This window comes from Macrotis lagotis, chromosome X, assembly GCF_037893015.1.
Source record: "Macrotis lagotis isolate mMagLag1 chromosome X, bilby.v1.9.chrom.fasta, whole genome shotgun sequence".
Lineage (NCBI taxonomy): Eukaryota > Metazoa > Chordata > Mammalia > Peramelemorphia > Peramelidae > Macrotis > Macrotis lagotis.
Window position 1 is genome coordinate 81,120,918 of NC_133666.1, and position 18,824 is coordinate 81,139,741.

The 18,824-nt window shown below is 38.0% G+C and overlaps 1 pseudogene; it reads left to right on the top strand.

The window, feature by feature from the left end:
• Positions 1-650: 650 nt before the first annotated feature.
• Positions 651-10,204, top strand: LOC141502621 (small ribosomal subunit protein eS1-like; annotated as a pseudogene).
• Positions 10,205-18,824: the final 8,620 nt, after the last annotated feature.

Consider the following 18,824-nt stretch of genomic DNA (forward strand, 5'->3'; position numbering starts at 1 on the left):
ACAATCTGTACATAGTAGGGCTCAGCTCGATGGTGTTTGAAAGGACTTTGTAGTCCTAAGGGTACAGTTTAGGGAGGAGGGGAGAAGATATAAAACCCAGGGGTCCTCAAGGTGCATTACTGGTACAGAAGGTGATTCCTTAGAGTTCAGAGAACATAGAGGTGGGACTCATTGGAAGGCCAGTTGGGCCTGTGAATGTAGTGGTAAGAAGACAGGTGGGAAGGTCCACTAGTCTTTCATATTACTAAAGCAGTCTTTCACATTACTTTCATATTACTAAAGTTGATGACTCTGTTTATCCAAGCAATGTAAAAAGCCACATCTACCTGGCAGGGGGGCAGGAATGCTAGAGGAATCCCCTGTTTGTACAACCTGATGGCATGTTTCCCTCTTTATTGGGTATGAAGTAAAATCTCAGAGTCATTTGGATTTGAATTTTTCTTATTAATGATTTGGAACATTCTTTCATATGGCAACTTTTGGAAATTTTTCTTTGGAGACCTGTTGATTCATGTTATCTGACTATTGAAGAGTGGTTCTTAGACTTTGATTTTCTTTTATGTTCAATCTCTATAAATTTTTGGATATAAGACTCAAAGTGGCTTGTTTTAAGACTATCAGTGATATCTTTTGGTTTTCAGAGAGGGATGATGGCAGTGGGCAAGAATAAGTGGCTGACCAAAGGCAGTAAAAAAGGAGCCAAGAAGAAAGTGGTTGATCCATTTTCAAAAAAGGGTTGGTATTATGTAAAAGCACCAGCTACGTTCAACATTCACAATATTGACAAGACAATGGTTACAAGAACTCAAGGAACAAAAATTGCCTCTTATGGAGTGAGTTTGCTGATTTGCAGAATGATGAGGTTGCTTTTCATAAGTTCACATTAACTACTAAAGATGTTCAGGGTAAAAATTGTTTGAGGAATTTCCATGGGATGAATCTTAGCCAGGACAAGGTGTGCTCTATGTCAAAAAGTAGCAGGCCATGATTGAAGCCCATATTGATGTCAAAATTATCCATGGCTACTTGCTCCACCTCGTCTGTGTTGGTTTTATTAAAAAGTACAAGAACCAGATTCATAAGACCTCTTATGCCCAGCATCAACAGGTCCATCAAATTCGTAAGAAAATAATGGAGAGGCAGCTAGGTGGCGCAGTGGATAAAGCACCAGCCCTGGAGTCAGTAGTACCTGGGTTCAAATCCGGTCTCAGACACTTAATAATTACCTAGCTGTGTGGCCTTGAGCAAGCCACTTAACCCCATTGCCTAACAAAATCCTTTAAAAAATGATGCAAATCATGACCCAAGAAAAAATGATGTTTTTTATACATTACTAAATATTCTTGTCTAAGAGTAAACATAATACCCCCTCCCCCAAAAAAATATAGACCCTCATGAGAAATAAAGTAAAGAGAAAAAATATGTGCTTCAGTCTGTGTTGCAACACTACCAGTTCTCTTGCTGGTGAATCACATTCTTTATGATAAGGCCATCACAAAAGCTACTTCCATATTTTTCCACCATTGCTGTTGCTGATCACAACTCCCTCCATTCATACCTCCCCACTACCATATACTATATTTTCTCTCTCCTTTCACTCTGTCCCTTTTCTAAAATGTGCTGTAGGGTTGCTGAGTAGTGCAGTGGACTGATCACCAACCCTGGGGCCAAGAAGTCCTGAGCCCACATACCACCCCTAAGACAGAGCAACTACCAGGCCTCATGGTACTGGACAGGCCACCCAATCCCAGCCCCTTTCAAGAAGTAAAAAAGAAAATTTGTCATATCTGACCACTCTCCCCCATGAGTCACCTTCTCCTACATCACTCACAACCCCCCCCCCACCCCCCTTCCTCTTCTTTTTACTCTAGATGTCTATACCCCATTGAGTGTATATGCTGTTTCCTCTCTGAGCCACCTCTGATGAGAGTGAAGGTTCCCTCATTCCCCCTCACCTTCCTCCTTCCATATCATTGCAATAGCTCATTGTAAAAAAAATCTTTTATATGAAGAATCTTAGCTTATTCCACCTCTCCTTTCTCTTACTCCCAGTACATTTCCCTTTTAGCCATTGACTCCATTTTTACAATATATTATATATCTGCAAATTCAGTTCTCTCCTGTGCTTCATCTACAAAAGCTCCTTCTACCTGCTCTATTTTTTTTTTTACTGTAAAACAAGTTTATTCAACAACTGTTAAATTTAACTGGTAGGCATTTCAAATCTATTCTGATGATTCTTTTACTAGACACTATTGTCATCCTTAAGATACATTTAAAATTTGAAGCATTTATTCATATAGTAAGTTACACAATGATATATCTAGTTATCAGAAGATTTGTACTTGTGCTACTGGCCTTTGGCAATAAGATAAATTCTTTAGCCAACCATTCCAAGCCAACTCAAATTTTTATATTACATTTAATAGGCTTGACACATAAAAGGGATTCAAGATGCATAGTTAAGTAGAAAGGTCTGACAGAAATGAGGGACAGCATTATTATTTAAAACAATGGCTAGTTTTGTTACCAACTGAAGGGGAAAAACATTTACTTTTAACTTTTACCACAGGATTAGTTATATGAAAAAATGCAGGTTACAAGATGGCGACATGAAGGGATCGAGTCTAAGGAGCTCTCTGATAAAAACTCATAAACTAAGGACTCTAACTAAACTTTTGAGAGACAGAACCCACAAAGGGACCCAGTGAGGCAGTTCTCCTACTCAAGGTAACCTGGAAAAGAGCAGAAAAGCTCTGCTCCCTGGGGTCGGAGGGGTGGCCCGCCAGAGGGGTGGCCCACCAGAGCCAAAGAACTTCAGCCTCCCGGAGGCAGCCCCAGGGCACTGGGAGCTGAGGCTCACAGCAGCGGGGGAGTCTCCTGAGCTGCACCCCGAGGAGCACCAGCACAAAGTGGGGGAACAGCAGGGGACCTCTGCCAGAGTGAGCACGTGGAGCCCAGCCCTCAGGGCACACAGCAAGCAGCTTGGTCTTCCTGCAGCCCAAATCCAGGAAACAGAAGCAGGCAGAGCTGGTAAGCAGGAGCCTCCAGGGCATGAGCCCATTGAGCTGAGGGAGGGGAGTGAAGAGAGAGAGAGACTGCGGAGCTCTGTTCTCTGCCCCTGGAACAGGACTCTGGAGCTCTAACCACATTCAGATCCTGATCACAGTCTAGGCCCCCCATAAAACAGCAGCACCCCCCGCACCTCAGCCCCATGGCAGAGGGGCCGCTTATGGTCATTCACAGACCAGGAGGGAGGACAGAGCCTCACACACTGAGACCCTTGTGGGAGTGTCCCAAAAGCTCAGGAAGCACCCTAAAAAAACAGGCTTAGGCTGGGAAAATGAACAAGCAAATAAATAAGAGGAAGACCATTGAGAAAAATTTTGCAAATGAGCCCAAGAAGGATCAAAATACTCAGTCTGAAGATGAGGAAGCACAAGCTCCTGCATCTAAAGACTCCAAGAAAAACAGAAATTGGGCTCAGGCTATGATAGGGCTCAAAAAAGACTTTGAAAATCAAATGAGGGAGTTGGAAGAAAAACTGGGAAAAGAAAGGAGAGAGATGCAGGAAAAACATGAAAATGAAGTCAACAGCTTAGTCAAGGAAATCCAAAAAAATTCTGAAGAAAATAGCATGCTAAAAACCAGCTTAGGTCAAATGGATAAAACAGTTCAAAAAGTTATTGAGGAGAAGAATGCTTTAAAAAGCAAAATTGGCCAGATAGAAAAACAGATAAGAAAACTCTCTGAGGAGAATAAATCCTTCAGACAAAGAATAGAATTCAGGGAGATTGATGAATTTAACAGAAATCAGGAATCAATACTTCAAAACCAAAAAAATGAAAAATTAGAAGAAAATGTGAAATATCTCATTGAAAAACCAACTGATATGGAAAACAGACTTAGGAAAGATAATTTGAAAATTATTGGAATACCTGAAAGTCATGATCAGGAAAAGAGCCTTGACATCATTTTCAAAGAATTACTACAGGAAAATTGCCCTGATATTCTAGAAGCAGAGTGCAAAATAGAAATGGAGAGAATCCACCGATCCCCCCGAGAGAGCGATCCCAAAAAACCACCCCCTAGGAATATTATAGCCAAGTTCCAGAACTCCCAAGTCAAAGAGAAAATATTACAAGCAGTCAGAAGGACACAGTTCAAATATCGTGGAGCTGCAGTCAGGATCACACAGGACTTAGCAGCAGCTACATTGGAAGCTCGTAGGGCTTGGAATACAATATACCAGAAGGCAAAAGAGCTTAGAATGCAGCCAAGAATGAACAACCCAGCAAGGCTGAATGTCCTCTTCCAGGGAAAAAGATGGACTTTCAATGAACCAGGGGAATTTCAAAGGTTCCTTTTGGAATGGCCAGAGCCGAACAGAAGGTTTGATCTTCAGATACAGGACTCAGGTGAAGCATGGAGATTGGAGGAGAGGGGGGAAATATGAGGGACTTAATGAGGATGAACTGCATGTATAGAAAAATGATACTGATAATATTCATATGAACCATCTCAGTTAATAGAGTAGGTAGAGGGAGCTTTTATAGTTGAAGCACAGGAGAAAGCTGAATTCGAAGATAAAATATGGTGTAAAAATGGAGTCAATAAGAAAAAAAGGGAAATGGAATGGGAGAAAGAAAAAAGGAGAGGGGGAATAGTCCAAGCTATTTCACATAATAAGATTTTTTTGTTACAATGAGCTATTGCAATGATATGGAAGGGGGGAGGCAAGGGGGAATGAGGGAACCTTTGCTCTCATCAGAGATGGCTAGGAGAGGAAACAGCAAATATACTCAGTGGGGTATAGACATCTGGAGTAAGAAGGAGGGGGGAACAGGGGAAAGGGGTGGGGATGTGAATAAAGGAGGGGAGGATGGACCATGGGGGGACAGCGTTCAGATATAACACGTTTTCTTTTTTACTTCTTGCAAGGGGCTGGGATTGGATGGCCTGCCCAGGACCATAGGGCCAGATGGATTCTGGGCCTAAGGGGTAGTATGGGGGCTCAGGGCCTCTTGGCCCCAGGACCAGGGATCTGTCTGCTGCACCACCAGCTACCCTACAGCAGAGTCCGAGTGAAAGGAGAGAGAAAATATAGTACACAGTAGTGGAGAAATAAGAAAGGAGGGAGTTGCGATCAGCAATGGCAACAGTGGAAAAATATGGAAGTAACTTTTGTGATGGACTTATCATAAATAATGTGATCCACTCAAAAAAATGCAGGTTACAAAAAAGTTACTAAGTACAGATATTTTATGGTTTAAATGAAAACATCAACCTTAATTAATTTAAGTGGGTGAGAAGAGACCAAGAGATTAGTAGACTAGACAATGTAGAAAACTTCATTGTTAGTGTTTTAATCCTTGAATAAAATCTTATTGGTTATTGTTATAAATTAAAAAATCAGCAACATAGTATTGCACCTTAAGGAAAGATAGATTGCATTAAAGATATTAGCAACTGATGACAGTTTCAAATAGCAGTTGGTGGTTTCTCAGTAATTCAACTATTAGTTTTGTATACTTTATATTCTTGCTAACCAAAACAAGTTCTAGCCAAAACAAATAAATTTTGGCTTTATTGTTTCTTTTCTAGGTTGTAAATTTGTAAAATGTCTTCCTCAAGAAGTCCTTGCTGTCTTCTGATTTACAGGTTGTGAACTTTTAATTCCTAGGGGATCAAATGTAGTTCTACAACACTCCCTAGATATTCCAATCTATTAGTGAAGCTCAAGAGAGGCCATTAACTAATGCCATTGGTGTAATCAAAGTCATGAGTCATTTAACATTATAAGTATTTACCTTAGGTAGACAATAACATACTAATTCCTAGTGCTCCATGCTCAGCTACTCTATACATTTGATTATACTTTGGCCTCCCTCTTCATCTGAAATACTTCAACATTAAGAAACTTTATTATTCTTTCCCCCATTCCCTTTTTCAAAGTTGCTGCTTGCTTCTTTCTCCTTGACTGATATTAAGAGTGCACAATTCATTCAACCAATTTTTTAAAATAAAAATAATGGAGAGATAATTAAATTAGTCTTAGAACCTTACAATCTACTAAAGCTTAGCTATATACCAAATCTGGGGGTATTAACTACTAACTACTCTATATATTAATTTATCAGTCTGTGGTTTAATTTATATAGCATTTTAAACTCTGAAAAGACTGTCTTATGCCATTGATGAGGGTGTAATAATCTTCCCACTAAATAAATTTTAGTCAGAAAATGGTTTTCAAGCAACTCGTGGAAACTGCAATAGTCAAATCTGAAATTCATACATTCAAGGGTCAACCAATGAATTTCAAATTTCTTTTTCCTAACAGTCTTCATGGTGCTCTGCTTCACTGTCCTGTTAAAAGCTAAATATTCATTGCTTGTCTGCCAATAGTATTTTCTTTAGATATGTATATACCTGGTGAATCTGCTCTTATCCTCCTGGTTTACCCTTGAGGTACCCAGCTACCCACCTTTCAGATGAATGAGCTAGATCTTTACAATGAGTCAAAACAATCTCATGTATTTAATAAAGACCTAGTTCTTCCACTATGATAAAGGTGCCAACTCCATTATATCTTCACTGCTTTCACCTTTCATTTATGCCTCCTTCATATTTCATACCAAGAAAACCTAATGAAAATGTTTGATGGTCAAGCTTGTTTTAGGTTGTTTCTATAACAATGAAATTTAACAGAAAAAGGCAAAATCTGAAAGTCAAATCAATCCTACAAACTCCAATGGAAGACTGTTAACACTCTTCTACTTTATCTCTCCCTCACTAGCATCATCTACTGAAACTGCACAAGGAACAGTCTTCCCAGAAACCTTCCTCATATTCAAATTCTCTTTCAAAATAAGTCTTACTGTCTCTTTATCTAAAGATAACTTTTCAGCCATCATTCTCACAGTCAATCGACTATTTGACCGAACCAAATCTCTGACCTTTTCAACGTTTTCATTGGTTCTGTGGGTGATTGGGCGCCCACTTCGTGCATCATCATGGACATCATCCCTACCTTCCTTAAACCTTTTGTGCCAGTCAAAACCTCTTGCTCTCAACATTACTTCATCTCCATAAGCTTCTTTTAACATTTCAAGTGTCTCACTGGCAGATTTGTTTAGCTTTACACAAAGCTTGACATGAATTCTTTGTTCTAAATAACGGTCACTCATTTTTCCACCAACAGGAAGCATGCTTTTCTATACTCTATAACTACAGAATTGATTCAGAGACCTTGAAAAATATTTTTCTGCAAAGTGAAGCATTTTCCACTAGGGCCACTTCTCTTTCCAAGTCAGACAATAAACACTAGTCTCATATAATGATCACACCTTGTGAATTATACAGCAGTAGATAAAAGATTTTGGAAGTCTCAGAATCAGATCATCCCAGCTTGTATTTTTCCTACCTGATACTGCAAAATCACATATTAACTTTCAATTTTCCAAGGCCACAAATGGGTGCTCACAGGTGACATGTTCCAAGCAGCAACAGCACGGCCAGGGCAGGCCTTCCACAAAGCACCTCTGGTCCCGGGAGCCACCCGCATCCTCCACCGCCGCTGCTGAGAAGAGAGCTACCTGCTCTATTAAATGAGAAGTTCTACATAAATATTATCAGTATCATTTTTCTATGCAGGAATACATGCAGTTCATCATCATTAGGTCCCTCATATTTTATCCTTCTCCTCCACACTCTATGCTTCACCTGAGTCCTGTATTTGGAGGTCAAACTTTCTGTTCAGTTCTGTTTCAACAGGAACAATTTAAATTCCCCTGATTCACTGAAAGTCCATCTTTTCTACTGGATGAGGATGTTCAGTTTTGCTGGATAATTGATTCTCAGTTGCATTCCAAGCTATTTTGTCTAACATAATATTATATTCCAAGCCCTACAAGTCCTTAATGTAGTTGCTGCTAAGTCCTGTGTGATCCTGACTGCAGCTCCATGATATTTGAATTGTGTCCTTCTGGCTGCTTGTAGTATTTTCTCTTTGACTTGGGAGTTCTGGAACTTGGCTATAATATTCCTGGGGGTTGTTTTTCTGGATCTCTTTCCAGGGGAGATCAATGGATTCTCTCCATTTCTATTTTGCCCTCTGCTTCTAGGATATCTGGGCAATTTTCCTGTAGGAATTCTTTTTTTTTTAGGTTTTTTTTTAACAAGACAAATGGGGTTAAGTGGATTGCCCAAGACCACACAGCTAGGTAATTATTATTAAGTGTCTGAGGCCAGATTTGAACTCAGGTACTCCTGACTCCAGGGCCGGTGCTCTATCCACTGCACCACCTAGCCGCCCCCAGGAATTCTTTAAAAATGATGTCAAGGCTCTTTTCCTGATCATGACTTTGAGGTATCCCAATAATTTTTTAAATTATCTTTCCTGAATCTGTTTTCCAGATCAGTTGTTTTTTCAATGAGATGTTTCACATTTTTTTCTAATTTTTCATTATTTTGGTGTTGAAGTGTTGCATCTTGATTTCTCATAAAGTCATCAGCTTCCTTTAGCTCCATTCTACATCTGAAGGATTTATTTTCCTCAAAGAGCTTTCTTATCTCTTTTTCCATCTGGCCAAGTCTGTTTTTTAAAGCATTCTTCTCCTCAATAACTTTTTGAACTGTTTTATCCATTTGACCTATGCTGGTTTTCAACATGGTATTTTCTTCAGCATTTTTTTGGATCTCCTTGACTAAGCTGCTGACTTCTTTTTCCATGTTTTTCCTGCATCTCTTTCATTTATTTTTCCCATTTTTCTTCCATCTCCCTCCCTTGATTTTCAAAATCTTTTGTGAGCCCTGTCATAGCTTGAGCCCAATTTCCATTTTTCTTGGAGTCTTTAGATGCAGGAGCTTGTACTTCCTCATCTTCAGATTGAGTATTTTGATCCTTCTTGGGATCATAGACAATTTATTTCTCAATGGTGTTCCTCTTTTTTCTCTGTTTACTCATTTCTCCAACCTGTGCCTGGTTTTGGGGTGCTCCTGAGTTCCAGTATTCCATCTACAACTGCCTTGTGAACATTTCAAAATAGGTGTTCCATAGGCATCTCAAACTCAAACAAGTCCAAAATGAAATTCATCATTCTTTTCCTTCAAACTCATCCGTTCTCCTAATTTCCCTAGTTCTGCCTAAAAGTGGAGTCATCTTTTCAGTCACCTCAGAACTTTTGACTATTATTAGGACACACCCCCTCCCACAAGGATCTCAGTGTGTGAAGCTCTAACTTCCCTCCTGGTCTGTGAATACCCACAAGCACACCCCTCTGCCATGGGGCTGAGGTGGGGGGGGGCTGTTCTATGGGGGGCCTAGACTGCAATCAGGATTTGAATGTGGTCAGAGCCCCAGAATCCTGTTCCAGGCACAGGGGACAGACCCCTGAAGTCTCTCTCCACTCCCTTACCTTCGGGGGTCTGAGCATTTAAGGCTCAGTTGCCTGGGGGCTCCTGCTTACTGGCTCCAAGCCTGCTTACTGGCTCCACGCGAGGCTGCTGCTGCTGAGCTGACCACATTGACTACAGCAATTGCACTGAGGGCCTGGGTTTCACGTGTGTTCACTCAGGCAGAAGTCCCCTCCACTGATCCTCCAATTTGTGCCCAGTGCTTCCCAGAGTATAGGTCAGTAAACTGCCCCCTCTGCCATGAGCTGGGGCTCCCAGTCACCCTGGGGTTGCCTCCAGGAAGCTGAAGTTTCTTCGCTCTGGCTGGCTGCTCCTCTAACCCCATGGAGCAGAGCCTTTCCACTATTTTCCAGGTTACCTTGGGCTGGAGAATTGTTTCACTGGTTCTTTCTGCGAGTTCTGTCTCTCAAAAATTTAGTTAGAGTCATAATTTTAAGATTTTTGAAATATTATGGAGAGAGCACCTAAGAGATGCTCTCCTCCTGTCACCATCTTAGCCCCACCCCACCCCCAGAGAAAACCCAGACAAATGCCTTGAAAGAAGTAGTCAACAAACTAATTCCAGACAGCACTGGAAAAGACATAGAAAAGGCTTGCCAGTCCATTCACCCTCTCCATGATGTATTTATTCAAAAAGTCAAAAATGTTCAAGAAGCCAAAATTTGAATTGGGAAAGCTAATGGAGCTACATGGTGAAGGTGGTGGCTCTGGAAAGCCTTCAGGAGATGAAATAGGAACAAAAGTAGAAAGGGCTAATGGCTATGAACCACCAGTTCAAGAATCTATCTAAAATAAGAACTTTTAAATGAGATGAAAAATAAAAATTTATCATTGTGAAAAAATACTATCAGTGATAACCTTCATCTTATAAACAACTCATGCTAGGTCTTTTTCAAGGGTTTGGTATCACTCAGTGACATTCAGATGAACTAGGATTTACCCTGTTACAGTTTCAGTAAGAGTCAGACATCTGAAGAGTTACATTCATGTAAATGATTTGACCTAAACTATGATGCCTTCTCTTGGTGACAATTTATCCAGGTAATTTCCAAGTCAGATTCTAATTGTCATTCTTTTCAGGACCCCCTTCTCTTCTCCCTCTACATTATCTCTTTTGGTAACCTCAGTAGCTCCCATGGATTTAGTTCCCATCTTTTTAAAGATGAAAACCAGCCCTAGACTCTCTCCTGAGTTCCAGTATTCCATCTCCAACTGCCCAACTTCTCTCCTATGTGTGCCTTTCTCTCTATTCATACAATCAGGTCTCTCTAGCTTATGCCATCATCACTTCTCATCTGGACAATTACAGTAGCCTTCAGAACTGGTGTCCTAGCCTTCAATCTCTCACTTCTCCAGTCCATTCTGCAAATAGCTGACAATTTGACATTCCTGGGACCATGTTATTCCTCTGCTCAAAAAGCACTAATGGCTTCATCTTGCCTTTAGGAGCAATACAAACACCTCTGTTTGGCCTTTAAAATCTTTCATAGATTAATTGAAGCCTACCTTTCCAGGCTTATTACATGATTTCTACATATACATATCTGGCTGTTCCCCATACCTGAAATGCTCCTAGAATCCCAAAATTCTTTCAAGTGTCACTTCCTCATGAAACCTTTTCAGATCTACCCCAATAGCTCTTAACTCTCCTGTCCCACCCCCCACAATTACCTGATATTTACTTTGTGATTTCGCTGTGTAGATATTAGTTCCCTCTGATAAGATTGAAAACTTGGGGCAGGGGAGAGAAAAACTGTTTTTCATTTTGTTTTTATATCTTCAGAATAAATCCTTCCTTAATGAGTTTATTGGGTGACTGAGGGCAAACTCCAGGAAAATGTAAAAAAGTTAGAAAGAGGATGTGAGCCTTCTGACCGTTTGGGCCACAACCATAGGGAGTCATGGATGGTTAGATGACACATAGCACTGATGTACAACAAAAAGCTCCTCTTGAGGAGAATAATTTCACAAGAGAAGAGAGCCTGGAGGAGCTGCAATCTGCCAAGAGAGAGACAGATAGACAGAGAGAGAGAGAGAGGGAGAGAGAGAGAGAGAGAGAGTATACCTTCATTGATGAGGTTTCAGATCTGTAGATTTGAATTATTGATAAAATGGTTTAAATGATTTCTTATTGGGTAGAACCAAGATGGCAGAGAAAAGGCAGGGATTAGCCTGAGTTTTCCCCAAAACCCATCCAAATGACTTTAAATAATATTTCAAAACAAATTCTGGAGTGGCAGAACCTACAAAAGGATGGATGGAGTAAAACTATTTTTTAGCCCAAGTGAATTTAGAAGATTGCCAAGAAAGGTCTGTTGCACCAGGGTAAGAGTAAAGCATAGTCCAGCACAGATTGAGTCAACTCAGTTCATACACTAGTAATTCAGCAGCAGGGTTACAGTGGTATTTCCACATTAGTTTTCTTCTTTCTTTTTTTAAATCAAATTGACCAGAGGTTTATCAATTTTATTGGGTTTTTTTCATAAAACCAACTCTTGGTTTTATTTATTGATTCAATAGTTTTCTTGCTTTCAACTTAATTAATTTCTCCTTTAGTTTTTAGAATCTCTATTTTGGTATTTAATGGGGGGGGTTACTTTGTTCTTTTTCTAATTTTTTTAGTTACACATTTAGTTCATTGATATCCTCTTTCTCTAATTTATTTGTGTAAGCATTTAAAGATATAATATATCCCTTGACAGCTGCTTTGAGTGAATCTCATAGCTTTTGCTATGTTATTTCAGTATTGTCATTATCTAGGATAAAATAATAAATTCTTTCTATAATGTGTTGTTCGATCCACTCATTCTTTCAAATGTGGTAGTTTTGGGTCTATATCTCCCTGGTCCAATATTGCATATGATTTTATTGCATTATGATCTGAGAAAGATGTATTCACTATTTCTGCCTTTCTGCAATTTATTATTAGATTTTGATGCCCTAGTATATGGTCAATTTTTGTGTAAGTGCCATGTATTGCAGAAAAACAAGTATATTCCTTTCTATCCCCATTCAATTTCCTCCATAAGTCTATCATATCTAAGCTTTCAAACAATCTATTTACCTTCTTTACTTCTTTCTTGTTTATTTTTTGATTAGATTTATCTAAATCTGAGAGCAGGAGATTGAGATCTCCCACTAGTAGAGTTTTGTTGTCTATGTCTTTCTGTAGTTCTTTCAGCTTCTCCTCTAAGAAGTTGGATGCTATCTCATTGGGTGCATATATATATATATATATATATATATATATATTCAGTATTGAAATCACTTTATTGTCTATGGTACCTTTCAGGTATTGTCTATGGTACTTTTAGGCCCTTATGATTTCTTATAGAATAATGTTCTTTATAGAATTTTCTTATACATACATATACCACAATTTGTTCAACCATTCCATAATTGATAGGTATCCCCTCAATGTCCAATCCTTTGCCACTCTGAAAAAGAGCTGCTATGAATATTTTTGTACATGTGGAATTTTTACCCTTTTTCATGATCTCTTCAAGATACAGACCTAATAGTGGTATTGCTGGATCAAAGAGTATGCACATTTTTATTGCCTTTTGGGAATAATTTCAAATTGCAACTCCACCAACAATGCATTAGTGTCCCAGTTTTCCCACATCCTCTCCAACATTGATCACTTTCCTTTCTAGTCATGTTGGCCAGTCTGAGAGGTGTAAAGTGGTACATCAGGAGATGTTTTAATTTGCATTTCTGTAATTAATAATTATTTAGAGCAATTTTTCATATGACTATAGACAGCTTTGATTTCTTCATCTGAAAATTGCCTTTCCATATACTTTGACCATTTATCAATTGGGGATTGACTTGTTTTTTTTATAAATCTGACTCAGTTCTCTGTATATTTTAGATTGAGTCCTTTGTCAGAAAAACTAAGTGTAAAAATTGTTTCACAAGTTACTACATTCTTTTTAAACTTGGTTGTAGTGGTTTTGTTTGTGCAAAACCTTTTTAATTTCATGTAATCAAAATTACTCAGTTTGTTTCTTATAATGTTCTCTATCTTTTCTTTGGTCATAAATTATTCCCCTTTTCATAGATATGACAGATAAACTATTCCTTGTTTTCCTAGTTGACTTATAATATCACCTTTTATGTCCAAATCCAAGCAGGATACTTTCAGAAAAAAAAATCTGGAAAGATTTACATGAACTGATGTAAAATAAAATGAGTGGAACCAGGAGAATATACTATACAGTAACAGCAATGTATGATGATCAATGGTGAATGATTAAGCTATTCTCAGCAATATGATGATCCAAGACAATTATGCAGGACTTATGATAGAAAATGCTATCTGTCTCCAAAAAAAGAATCATTGCAGTCTGAATGAAGATTGAAGAACACTTTTTCTTTTCTTCCTTTATTTTTCTTGGTTTTTTTGTCTATGTTTTCTTTCACAACATGACTAAATTAGAAATATGTTTTGCATGAGTGCACATGTATAACCTATATCAAATTGCTTGCCTTCCCAGTAAGGGGTTAGGGAGGGGAGAGAAAGAGAGAATTTGGAACGCAAAACTTTTAAAAAGAATGTTAAAGATTGTTTTTACAAGTAATTGGGGAAAAATAAAATATTAAATATAAATAAAAATTTAAAAATAATAAATAGCTTCTCATTTCCCCCAGGAGGTAGGGGAGGGGTGGAGCAAATATCTCTGAGGTCTTACCTGGCAATAGAATTAATAAGAACAAGAAAATCCCTTGACCCTTTCCACTCAAAACCAGATAATACTAATGGTCTACCTTTCCCTAACACTTACAAAGTTCTATATGTATGTGTGTGTGTATATATGTGTGTGTGTGTGTGTGTGTGTGTATTATGTGTATCTGTTTATGTGTATATATATATACATACTCATATCTGTGTCTATTGTGTATATGTATATATATATATATATATATATATATATATATATATAGAGAGAGAGAGAGAGAGAGAGAGAGAGAGAGAGAGAGAGAGAATCTTACTTGCTCTTCACAACCCTAGGAGCTAGAATCATAAGATCAAAATTTAGAGGAGGAAGAGATCCTACTGGCCATTTTACAGATGAGGAAATTGAGGCCCAGAGAAGTTAAGTGACTTGCCCAGGGTCACTCACTGAGATGCCTGATGTGTTATTCAAGTCCACATCTTCCTAACTACAAGTCCAACATGATCTAGTGTACCTCTAAACTGTCAAGCATTCCAACATTACCACAGAGAAAGCGAATACAATGAACTGGCCACGTTATTAGAATGCCAGAAGTACTGTTGCTAAAAAGACTATTTTATGGAGAACTCACAGAGGTCAAGCACTCACAAGGGGGTCAGAATAAGTGATACCAGGACACCCTGAAGGTCTCTCTTAAGAACTTCAGAATTGATTGTACAGCATGGGAGACACTTGCACAGGACCCCCCCCCCCAATCATGGCGTGCTACAGGATGCTGCACTCTATGAGCAAGGTAGAATTGAAGCAGCTCAAAGAAAATGTGAAATTCGTAAGTTTAGAGTACCCACCACAAATGTTCACCTGGACTATTTGTGCCCAACCTGTGGTGAAGCATTCTGAGCTCGTATTGGGCTGATCAGCCACAGTTGGACACAATAATTTGTCTCCAACATAATGATGCCATTTTGATCTTCCTCAGTAATGAAGAAAAAGAACCAAACAAATATACCCCTGCTGTGCTTTCTTATTTTCCCCATTTTACAGATGAGGCAATTGAAGCTAAGAAATTGCAAGTCACTTGTCCATGGACACAAAGTTAACAAGGGTCTGAAGCAGGATTCAAACTCAGGTCTTTGCTGACTCCAAGGACATCTCTCTAACCACTCTACTACTTGGAAGCTTTGGATAAATGAAATCTTTCTCATTACAGGAACTTTTACTTCAATATAATATATACATATATATGTGTATAATAGTTTATTTTCCCTAATAACATATAAAACAGTTTTTAACATTCATTTTTTTAATTAACTCAAAACTCAAATTCTTTTCTTCCCTCCCCTTCCACCTCATTGAAAAGGCAAAAAATTTGATATATGTTTTATATACATATATATATATGCAGTCATGTAAAGCATACTTCCATCTTAGTTATGTTGTAAAAGAAAATACAGATCAAAAAGAAAAATAAAGTTTTAAAAGTGTGCTTCAGGGGCAGCTAGGTGGTGCAGTGGATAGAGCACTGACCCTGGAGTCAAGAGTACCTGAGTTGAAATCCAGCCTCAGATGCGAAATAATTACCTAGCTGTGTGGCCTTAGGCAAGCCACTTAACCCCATTTGCCTTGTAAAAAAAACTAAAAAAAAGTATGCTTCAATCTGCATTCAGACTTCAACAGTCTTTTCTCTTAGAAATGAATATTACGTTAATAAATACTTCAAAATTGTCTTGGATCATTGAATTGCTGAGAATAGCTAAGTCATTCACAGAAAGCATTGCTCTTTCTGTGTACAATGTTCTTCTGGTTCTGCTCATTTCCATTTGCATCAGTCCATGTAAGTCTTTGTCAGTTTTTCTGAGAGCATCCTACTCGTCATTTCTTACAGAATTCCATCACAATAATATGCCACAACTTGTTCAGTCATGCTCTAATTGTTAGGGAATTACCTTCAGTTTTCAATTCTCTGTCACCACTAAAAGAACTGCTATAAATATTTTTGCACATATAAGTCCTTTTCCTTTTTAAAATATATGTGAGTTATATACCTAGTAGTGATGATGATGGTGGTGCCATGACAAGCATGTGAATTGGATTTGAGTAAGAGAGCTGTACTAAGTTACTAGCCTCACTTTCTCCTCTGGAGTCATTTGGTTCAGTGACCAGATATACATCAGGATGACTGAAGTCAGCCCTGGATGCAAGGCAATAAGGATTAACCCAGGGTCACACAACTAGTAAGTGTCCAGTGTTTAATGCTGGATTTGAACTCAGACTTTTCTGACTTCAGGACTCTATCCACTGTACCAACTGCCACCTAATAGTTGTATTGCTGGATCAAAGGAATGCATATTTTATAGATCTTTGGGCATAGTTCCAAATTGCTCTCCAGAACAGTTAGATCAGTTCACAACACCAGTTTTCCCACTTCTCTCCAACATTAATTATTTTTCATTTTTGTCATCTTAATCAATCTGATAAGTGTGAGATGGTACTACAGAGCTATTTTAGTTTGCATTTCTCTAATCAATAGTGATTTAGAGCATTTTTCCATATGATTGTAGAAAGCTTTGATTACTTCAAAGGAAAACTGCCTGTTCATATCCTTTTACCATTTATCATTTGGAGAATGGCTCTTATTTTCATTAATTTCACTCGGTTTTATATATATGTGTATATATATATATATATATATATATATATATATATATATATATGTATATATATATTAGAAATAAGGCCTCTAACACAGAAACTTTCTGTAAAATTTTCTTCACAGTTATGATTATTTTGTATTTCCTTCCAGCCTATTTTTCTACTTATTTATCCTAATCTGTCTGTTTCTCTCTCTCTCTGTCTGTTTCTGTCTGTCTCCCTCTTTCTCACTCTCTTTTTGCCCTGTCAATCCTCAAAGGTGTTTTGCTTCTGACTTTTACCTCCCCCAATCCACTATCCCTTCTGTCAGCACTCTACTTCTCTTATCCCCTTCCCCTCCAACTTTCCTATAGGGTAATATAGATTTCTATGCTCAAGTGAGTGTGTATGCTATTTGCTCTTGGAGGCAATTTCTTTTTTTTTTTGTATATATATATATATATATATATATATATATATATATATATATATGTATATATGTATATATATATATGTGTGTGTGTATGTTTCCCCCAATTACATATTAAAATAATTTTTAATCTTTGCTTTTTTTTAAGTTTTAAGTTCCAAATTCTATCACTCCTTCCCTCCCTGCCCCCCTGAAGACTAAGCAATCAGATATAGGTTATACATGTGCAATCATGTAGAATACTTTTTTCAGAGTGATTAAAATGTTTTTATTAAGATCTCCTAACAAAATGGCACACCTCTCTCATGGTGGGAGAGAGGGGCCCATGTAGAACATTTTTAAACCAGTTTCAAAGAGAGTAATTAAGCCTCCCCATCTTCCTTTACATTTTAAAAGCTCTTTCATGTCTCCTTTATATGAAATAATTTACTCCATTCTACCTCTCCTTTTTCCTTCCTTTCTCCCAGTGTATTCCTTTTTCTAATTACTTAATTGTATTTTTTCTATCATTGTCCCATCATATTCAACTCACACCCATCCTCTGACTACATATATTCCTAAATAACTTAATGAGAACACGCTTATGAAATAAAAGTGTCATATTCCCATGGAGGAATGTAAACAGTTTAACCTTATTAAATCCCTTATGAAAAGGCAGGGACTCAACCAAGCTCTCTCAAATTTCCCTCCAAATACCTTTAAATAATGCGTCAAGGGGGCGGCTAGGTGGTGCAGTAGATAGAGCACCATCCCTGAAGTCAGAAGAACCTGAGTTCAAATCCAGTCTCAGATAATACTTACTAGCTGTGTGACCTTAGGCAAGTCACTTAACTCCATTACCCCATAAAAAGAAAAAAGAAAAAAGAAAGATAAAATTTAGGCTTCTATTTTGATCATGGCTGTCAGGTATTCTAATAATTATTTAATTAGCACTCCAGAATCTATTTTCCAGGTCAGTTGTTTTGCCAATAAGATATTTCACATTTTCCTCTCATTTTTCATTCTCTTGATTTTCTTTTATTGTTTCTTGATAGTCATTAGCCTCTACTTGCTCAATTCTAATTTTTAAGGGATTATTTTCTTTAATGAGTTTTTGTACTTCCATTTGGCCAATTTTGCTTTTTAAAAGGAGTTCTCTTTGAGTCTTTTTTTTACATTTGACCTATTCTGTTTTTAAGGTGCTCTTTTCTACAGTATTTTTATGTCTCCTTTATCAATTTGTTGACTTTTATCATGCTTTTCTTGCATCACACTGATTTCTTTTCTCAATTTTTCCTATACCTCTCTTATTTGATGTTTAAAATCCTTTTTGAAACTTTACAGGAATTCCTTTGGGACCTAGGATCAATTTGCATTTTTCTTTGAGGTTTTGGATATAGCAATTTTGACTCTGTTGTCTTTTTGAGCATCCCTGTCATCATAGTAATCTTCTATGGTCAGTTTCTTTTTTGTTGTCGTTTCCCCATTTTTCCAGGCAATTTCTTGACCTTTATCTATGTTAAAGTTGGGCTCTGCTCCTGAGGTGGGGGGAGGCACTAACCCAAGCTTCAGGCCTTTCTTGCTGCTGAACTTAGAGACATTTCTGGGGGTCTATAAGCTTTTTGAGGCATGATCTAAGGAGAGGTGTGTTTACTATTCTTCTGACCTGTGTACTGGTCTATGAGCACTCT